This window comes from Cnephaeus nilssonii (genome assembly GCF_951640355.1).
Source record: "Cnephaeus nilssonii genome assembly, chromosome: 6".
In the NCBI taxonomy this organism is placed as follows: domain Eukaryota; kingdom Metazoa; phylum Chordata; class Mammalia; order Chiroptera; family Vespertilionidae; genus Cnephaeus; species Cnephaeus nilssonii.
In genome coordinates this window covers 94,883,734-94,905,187 of record NC_137077.1, presented here as the reverse complement: position 1 = coordinate 94,905,187, position 21,454 = coordinate 94,883,734, and positions in this window count along the sequence as shown.

The window sequence follows — 21,454 nt, the reverse complement described above, 5'->3', positions numbered from 1 at the left end:
AACTTTTCAGTCCAAGGGACAATGCCCAACCAATTGAGCCACACCAGCCAGGGCCGTGCACCCCTCTTTATGTGTAATTTATTTACTCATGTTCTGTTTTAAGATGATATATACTTCGTTTCCATATCATGTCAATATGAAATATATTAGTAATTAATAAGGTAAACAGGATCTTAGTGAATTATTATAGTGCTCTGTATTTGAAATATTGATACTAAAATGATATATTTCTGCTGAAGTGGCATTAAAATTGAAATTACTTTCCTTCATTTTGTCTTCACTTAGCCAAGGGAATAGCTTCCATGTCTATATTTAGGTCATTGATTTAGAGCTCAAAAATATGAAGGTATTAGGATACCAGAGTGTGTTTTCAGGGTTGATAATCACATTTCCCATCCTCCTCCCTGCTTCAGTGACCCTGCCTTATATGAACTGCTGCTACATTTAGTTCACCCACTATTGGACCTTAATGGTACTGTCCTGAACTGTTCCATATAGATCAGTCTCATCTCTAGATGGTAAGTTCCATGAAGGTAAGGTCCTTATTTTATATTCCTGTTTCCTCCCCCTCCATAATGCCTGCTACAGTGCTGAACATGTAGTAAATATAATTCTATCCTTCTATGTCCATAATATAAAATTTTTCAAATACAGGGCTTATGTGAACCAGTCCTTTAAATAAAAGTTACTCAGAGTAGTCTTGTTAGGGGCTAGTGCTTGAACATGTTGCCAAATCAGAGAGTGAATTGATTGTAACAGAAACCTGACTGAAATGCTTACCAAAGAGAGGGTGTTTCTTATCACAAAACAAGAAATCTGGAGACAGTCCTGGGGCTTCTGCAATATCTCCCTGCTGTCAATGTATCTCAGGCTCCTACTCTTTGGCTCTACTGTCCTTGACCTGTGACTTTGTCTTTCTCCTTGCAAGATGACTGCTCCCCTTCTGGGAATTGTGTCACATTGTGGAAAATGGTCGGGGATGGGTAAAGGGCAAAAGATCAAAGAGGTACATGCCAACTGAGTCTTCCCCTTTACAATCTTTCCAGGAATCCCCAACCAGCACCTTCTGCTTGCTTTTTATTGGGCAGGCCCTGTCATACTGACCACCCCTAAATGCAGGAGAACCTGAAATACTAAGTAGTTTAAGCTGTGGGCCTAGTGTGCAACAATGTCTGGGTTCTGTCAGTAAAGGAGGATGGGGTGCAGTTTCTGCCAAAGTTGCTGAATAAATGAATACATGAATCCCACTATTCATGATATGAACCATATTTTGTAAAAAGGCATTCAAATCTCAATAAGAAAACAAACAGCCCCGTTTAAAATGAGCAAAAGATCTGAACAGACACCTTATTAAAGTAGAGATGGCAATATGCAGATGGAAAATAAGCATATGCTCAACATTATACGTCAGAGAATTGAAAATTAAAACAACAATGAAATATCACAACATACCTTTTACCTGGTAGAATGGCTAAAATCCAAAAAATAAAATACCAAATGCTGGCAAGGATGTGGAGCAAATGCTCATTCAGTGCTAGTGGGAATGCAAAATGGTACAGCCACTTTGGAAAATCAAGGGGCAGTTTTTCACAAAGCTAAGCATAGTTTTACCATATGATCTAGCCATCACACTCCTTGGTATTTACCAAAATGAGGTGAAAACTTATGTCCACACAAAAACCTGCACCCAAATGTTTATTTATAATAATCAAACACCGGAAGCAACAAAAATGTCCTTTAGTAGGTTAATGGATAAACAAATTGTGGTATATCCAGATAATGAGATTTTATTCAATGATAAGAAGAATGAGCTATCAAGCCATGAAAAGACATGGAGAAACTTGAAATCAACATAATGCTAAGTGAGAAAAGCCAGTGGGAAAAGGCTTCATACTGTATGATTCCAAGTAAATGGCATTCTGGAAAAGACCAAGTGTTGAGAAATTTAAAAACATCCGGGGTTAGGGGAGGGAGGTGTGACTAGGGAGAGCACAGAGGGTTTTTAGGGCAGTGAAAATATTTTGTATGATATTGTAATTAATGGTGGACATGTGTCATTATATATTTTTTAAAACCCATAATGTGTAAAACACAAAAATGAACCCTAATGTAAACTGTGTACTTTAGTTTATGAAAATGTTCAATATTAGTTCATTAATTGTAACTACAATAATGTAAGATCTTAATAATAAGAAAAACTGTAGGAAGGCTGGGAGTAGGGGGAGTATATGCTACCCTATGTATTACCAGCTCAATTTTTCTATAAATCTAAAACTGTACTATAAAATAAAATCTGTTAATCATTAAAAACAATAGGAACTAAGTTAACATAACAAAGTTAACATAATGATATTAACAAAGAGAAAAGATTTTTGGAGGAGTCAACTTTGCTTTATTTATGGACTTTTAATGTATTCATAGACAAATTCTATTAGTCCTTCAACTATTATAAACCTTAAAAAGTTCTTCATCGCCCTGGCCGGTGAGGCTCAATGGTTGGAGCATCATCCCATAAACCAAAAAATTGAGGTTCGATTCCTGATCAGGGCACATACCCAGGTTTCAGGTTCGATCCCTGGTTGGGGTGGTACAGGAGGCAGCCAATTGATGTTTCTCTCTCACATTGATTTTTTTTTCTTTCTCTCTCCCCCTCTCCCTCACTCTCTCCTTTCCTCTCTAAAATCAATTTTAATAAAAACATATTCTTGGGTGAGAATTTTAAAAAATAGTTAATCATCACGTACATACTAGTATATATTTTTTAGTTTGAGGGGGTTTCCCCTAATTTTTTTACATTGAAAATTTTCAAATGTAAAGAAAAGTTGGAGGAACGGTACAATGAGCACCTATATACCTTCTACCAGATTCACCAATTGTTTATGCACTGTCACATTTGCCTCTTCGTTCTTCATCACAGCCTCTCTCTCTCTCTCTCTCTCTCTCTCTCTCTCTCTCTCTCTCTCTCTCTCTCTCATCGCAAAGATTAGGTACTGTTAACGTAAAAAACCATTGAAACCTGTAAACAATTTTTGTGAGTTTATTTGAGCCAAACCGTTGACATATGCCGGGAAGCAGAACCTCAAGGAATTGAGATAATGCTCCAGAGAATGGCAGGTTACATCTGTATTTATACATTGCAATCAAAGGAAAGGGACGTAGGTAGGTTACATGAAACCCATGGGTGATAGATTAAGGAGGTAGGATAAAGCAAAGCGGGGGGGGGGGGGGGGGGGCGGGGGAGGAGAAACCCTGGGATTGGATAAAAAGTAAAATGATGGACACATATTTAGGTGGGTGCAGGAACAATTAACATAATAATGAAGGAATTTGTGGTATCTGTCCTGGTGCCCAGCACATTAGGTTGTGCCCCAAGGGGTCCAGAAAAAGGGAAGTTACAAGTTACCCAGACATTTCTAGGGTATGTTATCATAGATGCAAAAAGACAGATAGGCTCAATTAAGGTAAAGGTTAACCTTGTCAGTGAAGATACCAGCCTAGGATGTAACCACCCACCATAACTGCGTTTAGTTAAAGTTTAATTTCAGACCATCCTTTGTGGTTGCTTTAGGTCTCTGAGTTTGCAAGACCGCCATGTGGGCCTCCCCTGAGCTTGTCAGGTTAGCATGTGGCCCCTTTCGTCCACAGTACCTCTAACTTTTCAAGACTTCATTACTCATTTTCTTCCCTTTCCTGTAAATATTTTTTCAACCTGGTATATAATTCCTTACCCCATGAACTGGTATCATGGTGAAGTAGTAAAATTAAATTTGGGGACAAGGGAGGTGGTGATATAGCATCATGCTAAAGAGAATTCTGATGATGCAAGGCAGTCGGTCATTTGTGTTTCATGAAATGATGTGTGTGAAGCACGTGGTCCTGGCTCACCATTGAGCTGAATGTGTGCTGTCTGGTGTTACAACTGAACAAGCTGTCAAGCATACTCCTAATAAGATCTTCCCAACTATAATTTAAAACCTCTTTTAATGTGCCATTTTTGTTTCTTTACCCTTGCCTGATCAAAATACTATATAATAAAAGCCTAATATGCTAAGTGTCCGGTCGTCTGGTAGGCCGTTCAACCATTCAAAGCATAATATGCTAATGATATGCTAAGGCTGCTCAACTGCTCGCTATGACATGCACTGACCACCAGGGGCAGTCGACTAGTTGACCAGTCACTATGACGTGCACTGACCACCAGGGGGCAGACAGTCTGCCGGTCGACCAGTTGCTATCATGTGCACTGACCACCAGGGGGCAGATGCTCCAACCAGTAGGTTAGCTTGCTGCTGGGGTCCAGCCAATTGGAACTGAGCGAGATGGGCCGGACATGCCCTGGAGCCCTCCTGGGATCCCTCCCACATCCCTCCCCGGCCCCAATTGTGCACCTGTGCCCTCTCACAATCCGGAAACCCCCTGGGGATGTCAGATAGCTGGTTTCAGCTCGATCCCGCAGGCCAGGCCAAGGGACCCCACTGGGTCTTTAGTGCACCCAAATTCGTGCACCGGGCCTTTAGTCTTAGATAAATTCCCAAAGTTGAAAAGAAAGTAGTTATCTTTACTTTGAATCAGATAAATCTGATAGTGATGAACAGTGGCTTTTTCAACACACTTTATAAAATAGATGCTTTCTCAGTGATTTGCCTAAGTTCTATCATTACTAAGTCATTAGTGGAAAAACAATTGTCATTCTCTTTACTTAATAGCATGTCATCTTACATAAAAATTACACACTGTTTTGCATGAGGAAGTGAGTTCCATCTCACTATGGGGAAGCTGAAGAACAAGGGTGTTTGCTAATTGAAAGAATATAATTAGAATATGTAAGAAATCAAATTATAAAAGCATAATAATTGTCATCATTTTTGACATGTTCCTTTGGACTTGTTCTTAGAATGAAGTAAAATAATGACTACAAATACCATTCTCAAGAATTAATTTAGCTTCATACATAAATCTTTATAAACAAGCTTCACTAACTATAGCTTCTTTAGAAGGATAGTGTCTATTTCATGTTGACACCAGAGTGAAATAAATACACACATCTCACAAGAATAAAAACTTCCCCAGAAAAGTAAGAAACTTTATCTTAAATTGGAATCCGAACCCAATTATCTCATGAGAGCAGGCCAGCATATTGGTATTAAAACTTATTTTCAAGTAAGGAAAATGATGGGAAGGTGAAAACAATATATATTGAGAATTCACTATTTGCAGTAGGCTGTACTTGCTATATTTAACATTCATAACACATGTTGGATACATGGTATTATGCCCATTTTACAGATAAGGCATCGAGGGATTACGATACCCACCCACGTGACTCAGACTGAGCGATGTTTTCAAGGAAAAGCTGTGTCTCCAGTGAGCCAGGACAGTGGTGAGTCTCTGCAGCGCGCTGTCCTGACCCGACAGCCAGCACTTCTCTCAAGTCTGTTCCCCTACCCCCGACCCCGGCCCCTTTCTCATTGCCTCCACCCAAGCTGAGGTCACTGTCATCACCTTCTGTGCTGTGGCAGTGTTTCTAACATGTGTCCCTTGGCTTCATTCCCCTTAAGCCTGTCTTCACACTACTTTATGGGTGACTTGAACCCTACCAGACCTGAGGGCCTGAACCTAACTGTCCCCTTAAAACAGATCTGCTTGCGCCTCTCTGCTGCTCAAAAACCTTCAGAGGCTCTCACCATCCTCAAGGCAAGTCAAATAAAGCCCTTAATTATTATTTGGCTCCAACCAGTTTTCCTACAGCATCTGACCCCACTCATATTCTCCTCATGTGCCTGGGCATTTTCTGTCTGAATACCCGGCCCTCCTTCACCTGGGAGGTTCCCCTTTCTCATGCAGCTCAATGTCACCCCTCTGGAGCCTTCCAGCAGTTCTCGCCCACCGCTGTGCTCTCCTTGCACTCCGTCAGCTGCCTTTCCCACCACAGTTATTTCACTGTACTCTCCCGACGGGAATTCCTTGAGGGAAGGGACTGTTTTATATTCATCTGGAATCCCTGGCTCCTAACGCATGATAGGCGTACAGTTAATATTTGTTGAATGGATTCTCAAGATATAGAAATAACTAATATCCTAGCAACCTAAATAGCACTTAAAGACAGAGAGCTCCAAGGCATCAGGCTTAGAAATTTCTGTGGGGAGCATGTGGAAAGCAGGCTTGCACCCCCATAAAGGCCATGAAGCTGAGGGCAACAGCATCAGAAGGTTGAAGGAGTCTGGGTGGCTGTTACCTGGCAGTCTGTGTATGCTGTCTACTCCTTCCCTGCTTCTGTCGAAGACTCGTCAGCTTCTTCTGACCTCATCTGCAACACAGCCCTGACCTTGCTAGTGGGCGGGCACCTGGATCTGAAGTTACTTGGCTACTGAATGTGTTACAAGATAAGCATAGGGCCAAAACCGGTTTGGCTCAGTGGATAGAGCATCGGTCTGCGGACTGAAGGGTCCCAGGTTCGATTCCGGTCAAGGGCACGTACATTGGTTGCGGGCACATCCCCGGTGTGGGGTGTGCAGGAGGCAGCTGGTCGATGTTTCTCTCTCATCGACGTTTCTGGCTCTCTATCCCTCTCCCTTCCTCTCTGTAAAAAATCAATAAAATATATTTAAAAAAAAAAAAAGATAAGCATAGGCCAGTGATGGCGAACCTATGACACGCGTGTCAGCACTGACATGCGTAGCCATTTCTGATGACACGCGGCCGCTGAGGCGGCCGCATGCCGAGGATGAAACATTTGCGAAATAATGTTTTTTCCTCAAAGTGACACACTACCCGAGTTATGCTCAGTTTTTTGGCGAAGTTTGACACACCAAGCTCAAAAGGTTGCCCATCACTGGCATAGGCCATAATTAGACACCATTCATTGTCTGCTCACTCTGGGTCCCAGAACCTTGGGAAGTGGGCAGGATGGGCACTTGAATTAAGCCACTCAGGCTTTACTAGAGTATACTCTACATCTGCTGTTTACTTAGGGAAGTACCTTAACGTCTCTGAGCCCTCATTTTTTTCATATGAAATGAGCGTAAGAGTGGTGTACAGGGAATATTCTTCATCCTCCTTCCCTCTCTCCTGCTCTTGTTGAGATCCATTCCCTTCACCACCTGAAGGAAAATGGTTTTAAGTCAGTATTTTACAAACAATGCAGAAGTGTTACCTGGAAATGACTGAACCAAAGCTTATAAAGTGAACTCAGGTTCACTATACATATTTAAACAAATGGTAAATAGGTTACCAGACGGCCCTGCGTACAATAAGGAATTTTTAAAAAATCAAATCCTGTAGTCCGGTGTTATTGAGGGCAACTACTCCATGCTAGTCCCATACAGACCCTCTAAGTTGTCCATCCCTGCCTGGGACCTGCGCTGCTTTTAGCCCCACCTATACTCTGTTTTCATATTATTACCAAAATTGGGCAATTGCTCCAAATTCCATGGTTAAACTACAGCATCGTTATTTTATTGCTTGGGTTATTACTGTTCCTAATTGGCTCCTGAGACAAATGTACACCATGCTCTCGCAATGTGTCTGCAAAGTGACCTGCTGCCGGCGGTGCCCGGATGGTCTTATCTCTGTGCTGTGCTAAGGCAGTTACATAAGCCACCGGGATTTGACAGGAAGCAAATGACTCCCAGACTGGTGCTACCTGAAGACTTGCCTTCATGATCAGACCTTCTCCCTGGATGATCTGGGCTGGGGCTTTCACTAGTTAACCATTCCAACCTCATTTCTACGTGGGTTATTTATGCCACGGCTTTTCCTATGAAATTTAAAGATCTTGATGGATTTTGAGTGTTTTAAAACTTTTATTTTCCTTAGAAACGTTTTTCAAGATGGAATGTTTGACAAATAAGTCATCTAACACAAGGAAGTTAAACGACTTGTCTGGAGTCACAGATGATTTTTATTTAACAATCCTACAAGATTTCCTGATTGTCTTAGTTTTCAGTCAGAGTCATTCTTGGTAGAGAGGGCTGTGTTTTAGTCATCTTTGTGAGTCCCACCTCACAGCCACTAGCCCTCACTACCAATAAGAGAAAATCAAGTTTTCTCAGTTACTATGAAGCTCTAATTATATTCAATAAACATTTCTAAAGGGAGACGAGGTTGCAAGGTGCTCTGGAGGATGTGGAACCAAGTATAATGTACCTTCCTGCCACCAAGGAGAACCCCTATAGCATGGAAGGCAATACTCAGGCATGTTTTCAAATGTAAAAATTGTAAGTCAAAATCGATGTAGCAGGTTTTAGGAGAGAAGTAAATTATAAATTAAAGTCCACCAGAGTATCATGGAGAGGGAAAATATGTCCATCCAACTGGAAGCATAGAAAGGGTAACTTTTATGTTGAACCTTGAAGGGTAGATGTCATTTGAGAAGCAGAGATAGCTGACATGGGTCACTCCAGTGCGTGAAATGGCACAGTTGGGGAGAAGCTGTGAGAACGTAACTATGTAGGATCATTAACGTCTTGCTAAGAAATCCAGACATTATTGCATATGCTGTGCGGAGCCGCTGAAGGCAGTCTACCCCTCCAACAGTGTGTCCGCCCTCAGGCTGGGCCCGGCGCTGTGAAGAAGAGTTAGTGCTGTTTGCTTGGTGAAGGCTCCTGCCATCCAGGTGGAGAGGGTTGGAGAAGAGAGGGGAGACAGGGAGAAAGAGCAATGTGGGACGTGCAGCAGGGGTACCATCCTTGGGCTGGAAGTGAGAAAACAAGGAGATTAAGATGTCAGATTATCTCAAGGTTTCAAGCTTCAGGGATGAGCAGGAGGATGTCATTACAGACAGGGCAGACTGAAGAAGAGCACGCTTGAAGGAAACATCTGGAGTTTTATGGTGAAGGTAAGGAAATTTATTGGGTGCTGTATAAATGAAAAGATACAAATGACACAGTCAAATATTTATTTGTGCAGAGTTTTACTTATTAGAATCTGACACCTGAACTATCCCTCTGCAAAGCTGATGATAAGGCTGTCCATACCAAGCCAATGGATCTATTAGGACAGATATTAGTCAAGTGAAGCCTTGCTCTGCAGGGGAAGCCAAGCGGTTTTCAGTAATGCTGTTCACTGAATGGATGCATGATTAAATGACTAGATCAAGCATTTACATAGAAAAATATAGTAACTCACCCAAACAAAGGTTTATGCCCCTAAAAGTGATCTCCCTGGTTTTTATTTTATGTTATGTCACTCATTTCAATGCAGGCAAGTGTCTGTAGAGCATTTACTTGCACTTAACGGAAATGTTAAAGAAATTAAAATTCTCAGCCACCAAGGAATTTACAGAAAATTGAGAGAAGCAAAGACTACTACGATTAGGATACATACTATTCTAAAGGGTTCTATGAGAGCAGATAGGAGCATCTTAAGGGGAAAGGCAGGAAAGAGGGAAACTGATTGAAGACAGCTTCTCAAGGAGGAGATTCAAATTCCTAAAGTCAAGCCAAGAGCCAACTCTAGGCAGAAAGTATACCAAAGGCAAAGGCATGCAGAGTGCATGGTGAATTCAGGTGTCACTGTTAATTCTGGGTAGCCCCGGAAACAGATGTATATATGGTGTGTGTGTGTGTGTGTGTGTGTGTGTGTGTGTGTGTGTAGGGAGGTGAAGAGAGGTGTGGAAAGTTAGACAGAAATGAGACCGAGGAGGTAAACTGAGGCAAGTCATACACATTTAGTCAATTTATTTATACATTATATTATTACAAAGAATATTGAAGATACCTCATAATATATATTCAACAAAACAGAATTAAAAATTCTTGAGGAAATCAAAGAACAAATATGTGGGTTGCACATGTGTGAAATAATGCTGAAATTTTGAAGAGAGGTTAAAAGTGGATTGCCTGTTTGTTTCTCAGCTTCCTAGCTGCCAACCCAAAGAAGAAAACATGACTCACAGTATCTCTGAAATAAAAAGAACTCAGTTGCTCAGGAGAAGCAATGCATTTGGAATATAGAACGTGCTCCTTAAGATTCACTGGGAAGAAATTTTGTGGATAGGAGCATTGAGATCTGACAAGAAAAGCTTTGGGGAGAACTATCCTTGCAAGGCTGAATGGTGAGTAAGAGGGCGAGAGGCTGGCTGCAGGAAGGAGCATGCCTCCAGCGTCCCCCCTTCGCAGTGTGAGCTGTTCCTTGCCATTGTGAAAACAAATGAAGGTCACACCCTAGGGCCTGGAGGCTGTATCCAGCCAGCGGATGTGTTTGTTGGGCTGACGGAGTGTTTGTTTATTGTTGTCTTTTACTTTTCTCCCATTAATACAAAAGCAGTACGTTGTGAAAATATAAATGACCAAAAAGAAAAAATAAATTAGAATCCTGACCAGAAATTAGCACTATTAATGCCTGCTTTTTATCCTAGATATTTGCTTCATGGTTTTTTCATTTGGACCTTCTAGGCAGGACACGCTGCCTCTAGGTGCCTGTGCCACCTGCTCCCCTATTGCCTTGTATCTGGCCCACGTGTTTCCTATCTGGTCCTCGTGAGCCCCAAAATAAAATCCTAAGCTATGATCCCTAAAAGGAATCACAAAATAAAAAACTATTAGAGAAAAGAATAAAAGGGAAGGTAGTTGTTCAATAAGAGAATAAATCTAATAAGTGAAGATGAATTCATGGTATTTTAAAACATCAAGTAAACATTTTAAGTAAAAGAATTTATTCAACCACATCAAGATTAGAAGTGTTTAAATAATAAAATAGAGACAGGATAAATACAATTTACTCTAAAAGAGATTTAAAAAATCTAGAAAAGTAAAAATCTAAAACACAAAAGTAGAAACAATGGAAGATTAAGAACAAAAATAGAAAAGATAAAATTATTACAACCAAAACAAAAAATGTAAAGTTAGATGACATTATAGAGACTTAAAAAATTAAAAGTAAAAGCAACATTGAAAAGTAATAGAATTGGAAGAAAACAATTTTAAAGAAAATAACTCTAAGAATTCTGAAATGAGAGAAAGAAGGAATATTCTTTTATTTTCTTAATCCTCACCTGAAGATATTTTTTCCATTGCTTTTCAGAGAGAGAGGAAGGGAGGGAGGAGAAGGAGAGAGAGAGAAACATCTATGTGAGAGAGGCACATTGAGTGGTTGCCTCCTGAAGGTGCTCCAGTTGGGGGCAGGGAGCAAACCTGCAGCCCATGTATGTGCCCTTGACCAGGAATAGAATCTGGAACCTTCAGTGTGCAGGTCGACATTCTAACCACTGACCAGCACCAGCCAGGGCAGAATATTAAAAACTTTTAAGAGGACAATGAAAGTCACCAAAGTCAAAGCAATAATGTACCCTAAAATAATCTCAAGATACAAAGGTGAAGCACTGAAGAAACACACTTCTCTGTCAAAATGGAAGAGAATGAGAGAAAATTAGTAGAAAGCACACAGCAGAGGAGATCTTTAACAAATTTCTGAGTCTCACCTGGCTTCCCATGTCACTGATCCTATTTGTCACAGTGTGTGGAGTGTAGAGGGCAAAGGGTTATATGATGCTCTGACAAAGCCATTGCTGCCTCCAGCACAGTGTCTCATCCCCCCTGATAATCACTACTCTTTTCAGCTGAAATCAGGGTGGTTTGCCTTTTTAACTCAAACATCTAGAGGGTGCCCAATTCAATCTCAGAAAAGGTCCTTCAGTCACTGACACTAGTCAGTGGAAGACATACTACTTAGTTTCTATTGGGGGGATTTGTGCAGAGCCAGGGTTGCCCTTGAGAAACGGAAACAGGAAGAAAAACAGGCAGAGCTTTAGATGTCCATGGGGTGGTCGGACCTCTCTGATCAAGTCTGGTTGAAGCATAGTAACCTCCATCTTGGGTAAAAACTGCTGTTTAAAATTTAACCCTGCTATTCTGGCTTCTGAAAACGTTTGCTTGCTTAAATAATAGGGAAAAAGAAGACTACTCCCCATTCCAGAGAGGCCATAAACTATGCCCCAGACAGAGCTGTCAGTGCTGGCACCAGGCCAGGCCTTGAGATATGGTCTCATGGCCCCTTCCCAGCACGCAGGCCTTCTTTCTCAGAAGGTCCGGAAGTCTCATTCCAAATTTGGAAAACAAAGAGCTGAAAAACATATAAATAGGAAAGACTTCCACCATATTGGGCCCTAGAGTTTGAGAAGCAAGATTTCCTCTGGGCCCACTAGCGCTAGCAAAATGGACAGGACTCTAAATAAATTTGGCTTATTGATTAAGGCGTCTTCTGATTTACAATATAAGATGGTCTTCACCTTGATGGGTCTAGGAGACCTCATTCATCAGCCCACTCAACCAAGAGTCCTGCAGTCCCCATGGTAGCAAGCTCTACCATGTAAATGTACTCAGCAGACCTATTTACTCCGAGCAATACAACACAGGCTAACAATGGCAGATTCTCAGGGAAAAACAATTTGTGTTGTGACATTATCTTAAACATGTTAAAACTAGATCTAAGCTTAATTTCTATTACTAGTAGTCACATTTTGGTGTTTTAATCAGAGTTGACATTCACTTAATTCTTTCGGTTGTACCAGGAGGCATCCTTGTGGCACCCATTCTCTTGGACCACACACTGCCCACTTTGTGTGGGACAGCTGGCGGGAAGCAGTGTGCTGAGTAAGGAGCACTCTTCTGGCCCACCAACACTTTTAAAAGTTTTCCTAATTCCTGGTATAAAGTTGATTGAAGTTTATGTCATAATATACATCTTATATACTTATGTTCTCGATGACAAACTAAAAAGGATAAAGAATAGGCAAGAGTGTGATTCATTTATGGTTACCATTTAGAGAAGAAAATCAAGAGCTAAAATTCACCTTATATTTTTTTTATTTCTTTCAGAGAGGAAGGAAGAGGAAGAGATAGAAACATCAATGATGAAAGGGAGTCGAGCCTACAACCAGTGCATGTGCCCTGACCAGGAATGGAGCCATGACTTCTTGGTTGATAGGTTGATGCTCAACCACTGAGCCACGATAGCCGGGCTCACCTTGTATTTTTGTATTCTAGCTATTACTCACCCCTATCTCTCACCCATCCATTTTTTAAAAAATATACTTTTATTGATTTCAGAGAGCGGGGGACAGGGAGAGAGAGATAGAAATATCAATGATGAGAGAGAATCATTGACCAGCTGCTTCCTGCATGCCCCACACTGGAGATGGAGCCCACAACCCAGGCATATGTCCTGACCAGGAATTGAACCATGACCTCCTGGTTCAATCCCTGAGCCATGCAGGCCAGGCCTCGCATCCATTCTTAACAACTAAATTACTTGGCAAAATAGTTCCGAGATGTCCTTGTAAGGATTTCTTTCCCAGGCCTGGCTTAGGATCCTTAAGAATTCTTTCTGCAAAAGATCATACACCGTGACCAAGTAGGATTTATCCCGGGGATGCAAGGATGGTACAATATTCACAAATCAATAAACATGATACATCACATAAACAATTTGAGAGATAAAAATCACATAGTCATATCAATTGATGCAGAAAAAGCATTTGACAAAATCCAACACCCTTTCTTGATAAAAACTCTCAGCAAGGTGGGAATAGAAAGATCATACCTCAACATAATAAAAGCCATATATGACAAACCCACAGCCAACATCATACTCAATGGGCAAAAACTAAAACCATTTCCCCTAAAAACAGGAACAAGACAGGGATGCCCACTCTCACCACTCCTGTTCAACATAGTGCTGGAAATACTCGCCATTGCAATCAGACAAGAAGAAGAAATAAAAGGCATCCAAATTGGAAAAGAAGAAGTAAAACTGTCCTTATTTGCAGATGACATGATACTGTACATAGAAAACCCTAAAGACTCCATCAAAAAATTATTAGACTTAATAAATGAATTCGGCAGAGTAGCAGGATACAAAATGAATGCCAAGAAATCTATGGCATTTTTATACACCAATAATGAACTTACAGAAAGAGAGACTTAAAAAGCAATCCCATTTACCATCACACCAAAAAAATTAAGATACCTAGGAATAAACTTAACTAAGGAGGTAAAAGACCTATATGCAGAAAACTACACAACACTGAAAAAAGAGATAGAAGGAAGAACATACCATGTTCATGGATTGGTAGAATCAACATCATCAAAATGTCCATACTACCCAAAGCAATCTATAAATTCAATGCACTTCCCATTAAAATACCAACGGCATAGTTCACAGACCTTGAACGAACTTTCCAAAAATTCATCTGGAATAATAAAAGACCCCGAATAGCTACAGCAATCCTGAGAAAGAAGAATAAAGTAGGAGGGATCTCAATACCAGATATCAAGCTATATTACAAAGCCACTGTTCTCAAAACTGCCTGGTATTGGCACAAGAACAGACATATAGATCAATGGAATAGATGAGAGAACCCAGAAATCGATCCAAATCGCTATGCTCAATTAATATTTGACAAAGGAGGCATGAACATACAATGGAGTTAAGACAGTCTCTTCAATAAATGGTGTTGGGAAAATTGGACAGATACATGCAAAAAAATGAAACTAGACCACCAACTTACACCATACACAAAAATAAACTCAAAATGGATCAAGGACTTAAACATTAGATGGGAAACCATAAAAATACTAGAGGAATCTATAGGCAGAAAAATCTCTGACGTATGCCGAAAGAACTTCTTCACTGATACTGCTCCTAGGGCAATGGAAGCTAAAGAGAAAATAAACAAATGGGACTACATCAAAATAAAAAGCTTTTGTACAGCAAAGGAAACCATCAATAAAACAACAAGAAAGCCCACTTAATGGGAGAACATATTTGCCAATGATATCAATGATAAGGTTTTAATCTCCAACATTTACAGGGAACTCATGCAGTTTAACAAAAAGAAGATAAACAACCCAATCAAAAAATGGGCAACTGATAAATAGACACTTTTCAAAAGAAGACGGAAGGCCAAGAGACATATGAAAACCTGCTCAAAGTCACTAATCATCAGAGAGATGCAAATCAAAACAACAGTGCGGCACCATCTCACACTTGTCAGAATGGCTATTATCAACAAGTCAACAAATGACAAGTGCTGGCAAGGATGCGGAGAAAAAGGAACCCTCGTGCACTGCTGGTGGGAATGCAGACTGGTGCAGCCACTGTGGAGAACAGTATGAAGTTTCCTCAAAAAACTAAAAATGGATCTCCCATTTGACCCAGTGATCCCACTTCTAGGAATATATCCCAAGAAACTAGAAACATCAATCAGAAAGGATATATGCACCCCTATGTTCATAGCAGCACAATTCACCAGAGCTAAGATTTGGAAACAGCCTAAGTGCCCATCAGCAGAAGAGTGGATTAAAAAACTGTGGTGCATCTACACAATGGACTACTACGCTGTGGTAAAAAAAGAAGGAGCTCTTACCATTTGCAACAAATGGAGAAGGAGAACATTATGCTTAGTGAAATAAGCCAGGCAGAGAAAGATAAATATCACATGATCTCACTCATTTGTGGAATATAATGAACAACATAAACTGATGGGGGGAAAAAATAGATCCAGAGACAGAGAAACATCAATCAGAACGTCAAACCTCAGGGAAGAAATTGTGAGGTAACCAGAAACCCAAGAATGCCTGAGAACGCCTTTCTAACCATGCTAGCAATCATCAGCTGTACGGTAATATTACCTGGGGCAAATGGGAAAGTATTTTGGATTTATGCTCCTGACCCTTCATGGGTAAGACCCCTTTCATGGACTGATCCCCCGCCTAATGTAGTCACCAATAATACCAAACACCTTGGTCATCCAGGAGGACCATGGGTGGGGCAAGAAAGTATAATTACACAGGGGTCTCCACCCAGCTTCCCTTTTGTATGACACAAAATCAAAACACTGCCCCTTTGTGTATAAAATTAAAGAGAAGTTTCTGGCTTGTGTGGACACCAAAGAAAGGGTGTCACTACTATCACTACTTGCCCCTGGGAGAGGTGCAGAAAATGTAACTAAGACCTTGTCTATACAAAAAGAAATGGTCAACCAGTTTGAAATGGAATTGCCATGGCCTAGAGCAAAGAATATCCTTACATGATATTATTCTACAATGTCATTAAAATTTTTCCCAGATTTGTGTTACCCCCATTACCTATAATAGTACCTCGCAACCTTGGGGATCAATAAAAAATCATCTTTTTGGTGCTTGGAGACAAAGGTAACACATCTCTTGATATTTTAGAATTACAACAGCATAATATACAATTATCCCAAGCAAACTTAAAACTAATTCTTTGAATGTCTGGCAGCAATTTAAAAAGGACATGAAAGGATTTAATCCCTTCCATTGTGTAGAGGACCCCCTGGGAAGGCACCTGAGCATTCTATATTGGTCCCTCTTGCCCTTTTGGCCAAGAGAGACCCTCTTCTCACAATCCAATTGCCCACAGCTGTTGCCTGAGCTTTCTGTTAATGTCAAGGTTGAAGCCTCGTGATGACTGGTACCATGAATCTGTCTCTCGCCCAGTGGGGCGAGCTGGGCACTCCTTGGAGAAGAAACCCGGGTTCCCCAAGATATGTGATCAGTGCTGGGCCCCGCCAGCAGGTGAGGGGATCCCAAGGCAGGTGCTGGGCGTGGAGGCCATGGGGGCATAGGCTACCAAGGAGACAGAACTGAACCTCACATCACCCTGCTTGGCCCCGGAGGATGGCTGGTTAGCCAGAGACGGGTAAGATTCCTCAGGGAAGGAACAACCTAAGACAGGCACAGTCGCACAGGGGCCATCAGGAGAGAACTTGGGGGTCACCAGAGGTGGGGCACAGACACTCACCCCCCCAACTTTGCAGGGGCCTGAACCCTCACCCCTTCTGAGGGAAGTCTCCTGCCCCCATGGCTGTTTAACTTCCCATGCCCAGCTCAAATCGGGACCAGGATAACAGACAGAGACTTGGCCAGCAGCAGCTGCCCTCTCACTGCAACAAGACTTGTTTGAGTTGTCTTGTACCCATGGTGTGGGGAAGTGCGTTTTTGATATCTAAATCCAGCCTACCACCAGAAATGTTCAGGGCCTACTCAAGAAGGCAAATAATCCTTTCCACTAATATTTACACGGTAAAATAAGATTGTTGTTAGAGTAATAAATTTGACAGTAAAATAGTAGTCAAGTTTTCAGGCTAATTGAAATTGGCTAATTGAAATAGCGAATATTCTAGAAAAATTAATTGTACTGGACAAAAAGCAGTTCCTAAAGTGTTAGCTAAAATTTTTATTGGTAATTCATCTCATGATAAAATTGCGTAACATGTAATGAACCTAAAGCAGTCATATTATAGTGCAAAAAATTAAAATTTAAAAGCTATCAAGACTACATTATAAAATTTTCAAAACCCTCCTAATATTTAAATCAAAAAAGGGGGGATAGTAGAAGAATATCATGTAAGGAAAAATATCCTGTAAGTAAATTACATCTAGAATATTTTTACTTTAGAAAATTAATTGTAATGCTAACAAAAAGACACCCATGAAAAACACACATGGTGTCAAAAAACAAGCCAGAGGAAAATCATTTGAGCAAAAAATGAAAAAGGATGCCAAGTCAAATTTATAGAAAATATTCCTTTATTAACTTTTGGTTGAGAATATGTTTGTATATTTTCAGAAAACAACTCCAAGACCATGTGGATTCCGACAACAGAGAGGAATTGACAGGACTACTCCAGCCATGAAGACAGAAGAGAAGCAGTCCAGAGATGGAAGACGCTGACATCGCCTCGCCATACTAGCAGTCAGCAGCTGTGTGTCACTGCAGGTTGCCCAGGACCAAACCAGAGAGGGTCGGACCTGCATTACCACCATTTGTCCACCATCCAGAACTGAAATATCATTGCTGACATGTAAACATAAGGAACTGTTTGACATTGAAATTGGGTCTCAAAAGAACTGTTGGCCCAGAAAGAAACTCACTACAGACTGATTCATTTGCCTTTCAGCATAACCATTATTGCTTGTCTCATTTTCGGTTCTTATAAGTGTATTTCTAGTAGCACATGATCTCACTCATCTAGAGGAAATGATGAACAACATAGACTGATGAACAAGAACAGACCCAGAGACAAGGAGTCATGGATCAGACTGTCGGACCTCAGAGGGAGGTTAGGGGAGGGTGGGGATAAAGGGGAGAGATCAACCAAAGGACTTGTGTGCATCCATATGAGCCTAACCAGTGGTCACGGACAACAGGGGGGTGGGGGCATGCATGGGGAGGGGTGTGGGATGGGAACAGGGGGATGAGGACAAATATGTGATACCTTAATCAATAAAGAAATTTAAACAAAAAAATAAATAAAATAAAATATTTTTTTTAAAAAGAATTTTTTCTGCATCTCACAAATCATAATGTTGTAACTGAAACAGAGCAGTTATATACAGGTATGCACAAACCAAAGCCTCCAGCATCCATCCATCCATCCATCCATCCATCCATCCACCCATCTATCTACCCACCCAGGCACCCATCACCTATCCACCTATTCATCTACCCAGGCACCCATCCATCCATCTGTCCCTCACTCCATAGAAGTGGGATTTTGAACCTTAGGTAGAAAGGGGGCCAGAAAACACAGGTCTCTTTTTTAAGATTGATCCTTTATGCCTGCCTTCTTCTTACTGTGGCCTTCTCCTCCCCTTTAACCTCCTCCTCTCCTTTTTTTTTTTTTTAAATATTTTTTTATTGGTTTCAGAGATGAAGGGGGGCAGGGAGAGAGAGAGAGAGAGAGAGAGAGAGAGAGAGAGAGAGAGAGAGAGAGACATCAATGATGATAGAGAATCATTGATCAGCTCCTCCCGCACACCCAACACATGGGGATCAAGCCCACAACCCGAGCATGTGCCCTGACCAGGAATGGAACCATGACCTCCTTGTTTATAGGCTGATGCTCAACCACTAAGCCACACAGGCCGGGCCTCCTCCTCTTTTTTAATGGACTTTTATTTTATCTCTATTTTGGCCACTCTATGAAACTTCTTTCTTATACTTTCTTTCCTCTTCTTTCCTCTTCTTGTCCTGTTTTTACCCAGCAAACCGGGCTGCTGATGAAGCCACACCAGGACAGTCTGGCATGGATCTGACAACGGCTTAAGGAAGAGCATGGAGAAGATGGGGCAGGGGAGTTGGGAGTGGGCGAGAGCCAATGAGATTAAGAGGACCTGCTCTGTGCCAGAGGCTCACAGCAATCCCATGAGGGAGATCTTTATTATTCCTACTTTTTAAAAATGAAAAAAACTGCAACTAAGAAAAAAATGCCATGATCACAGTGAGGAAACACTGAAGTCAGGGAGGGTGGGGGAGATTTAAAGTGAGAAGAGCGAGAAGTGTAAGGCAAAGAAACCCAGGGTGAGGAGGCGTCCTGAGTGCTGTCGGTTCTCTGCAGAGGATCGACTGGGAGATAAGCAATCACGCCTCCCAAGCTCACCTGTGCTGCCCATTCCCCACTCGCCCCTCATCTCTTCCCTGCCCTCCTTTGCCCTGCATCATCTCTCAGTTCAGGCAGCGGGAGGCACTGGCAGAGGTAGAGAGGGCAGGAGGAGAGGGGGCAGCTTGTTCATCTCCCACCAAGCCCTGTCATTTTGGGGCCACTGTGTCTGTCTCTCTTCTACAGCAACACTATCCAGGGGCTCCAGCAGCACTGTTCCTTCCCCTTGTCCCGCAGGTCCAGGTCTGCTAATGGCCTCCCACTGCTGCTGGCCCCTGGGTCTACAGCATCCCTCCTCAGTTCCCTCAGCCTGTCCACGCCTTTGTGACAGATTCCTCACCACACTCCTCAGTGACCCCCTTGGAGTGTACCGTCTGTGCCCACTGCACCATGTCTGAAACACTTCCTGATCTGCTCGCCCAAATAACTACCATGAAGTTATGTCTGTTTGACATCCTCTCTAATAAAATGGTAATATGCAAATTAACCATCACTCCGCTACATAAGTCATGCCCACCAGCCAAGTCACGCCCACCAACCAATCAGGGCGAGTATGCAAATTAACCCCATCCAAGATGGCTACAGCCACAGAGAGCAAGGTTTCCCAGGTAACAGAGCAAGCCAAGCTTTCCATAGCTGTTGCAGGCCTAAGCCTCCACTCAAGCTACAAAGTTTCAATTATAGAAGGTAAACAGATTCAAACAAATGGCGGCAGAATGGAGCTTGAGAGAGCAGGCCAGGGTTGCCGGCGGCAACAGGAAACAAAGCTTTCCGCACACGCTGGCCGGCTCACCCGCTTAAGGCTACAACGTTTCAATTATAGAAGGTGAATTAACTGCCACAGAAATGGCTGCCGCCCCAGGCTTGGCTCCACTCCAGGCTACAAAGTTTCAATTATAGAAGGAAAATAAATTCCAGATACCAGGACCTCCCCTTGGGTCGCCAGGGGGTGTGGCCGGCCTGCAAACCACCACAGGCCCCTCGCTCAGCCCACCCCACGCCCCAAGGGAACCCCACCCTGATCAGGGACACCCTTCAGGGCAAACCAGCTGGACCCCACCCGTGCACCAGGCCTCTATCCTATCTAATAAAAGAGTACTATGCAGATTGATCATCACTGCAACACACAATATAGCTGCCCCCATGTGGTCAAAGATCCTGCCCCCATGTGGACACAAGATGGCCACTACAAGATGGCCAGCAGGGGAGGGCAGCTGGGAGGCACCAGGCCTGCAAGGGAGGGCAGTTGTGAGGGACCAGGCCTGCAAGGGAGGGCAGTTGGAGGTGATCAACCCTGAAGGAGAGGGCAGTTAGGGGTGACCAGGCTGGCAGAGGAGGGAAGTTGGGGGCAAACAGGCTGGCAGGGGAGCAGTTAAGCATCAACCAGGCTGGCAGTGGAGTGGTTAGGGGGTGATCAGGCTGGCAGGCAGAAGCGGTTAGGGGCAATCAGGAAGGCAGGCAGGCAAGCAGTTGGGAGCCAGCAGTCCTGGATTGTGAGAGGGATGTCCGACTGCCCGTTTAGGCCCGATCCTGGTGGGATCGGGCCTAAACGGGCAGTCGGACATCCCTCCAGGAGTCCCAGATTGGAGAGGGTACAGGCTGGGCTGAGGGACAACCCCCCGCCGTGCACGAATTTCATGCACCTGGCTTCTAGTCTAGTTATAAACATGCCCAGAAGTGATGTCGCCTCTGTGTTCGCTTGCTTGGGCTGCTATACAAAGACCCATGGCTGGGGAACTTAACAGTAGACGTTTTTTCCTCACCATTCAGGAGTCAGAAGTCCAAGATCAAGGTGTCAGCAGAGTTGGTTTCTCCGAGGCCTCTCTCCTTGGTTCTTAGGTGGCCATCCTCTCGCTCTGTCCGACCTGGTCTTCCCTCTGTGTATGGAGCCCCTGGTGTCTCCTCCTCTTGTTGTAGGGACACCAGCCATATTGGATTGGGACCCACCCTGGCGCTCCTGTTTTGACTTAATCACATCTTTAAAGCTCTTATCTCTGATTACAGATACATTTTGAGGCACTGGGATTTGGGACTTTAGCATATGAATTT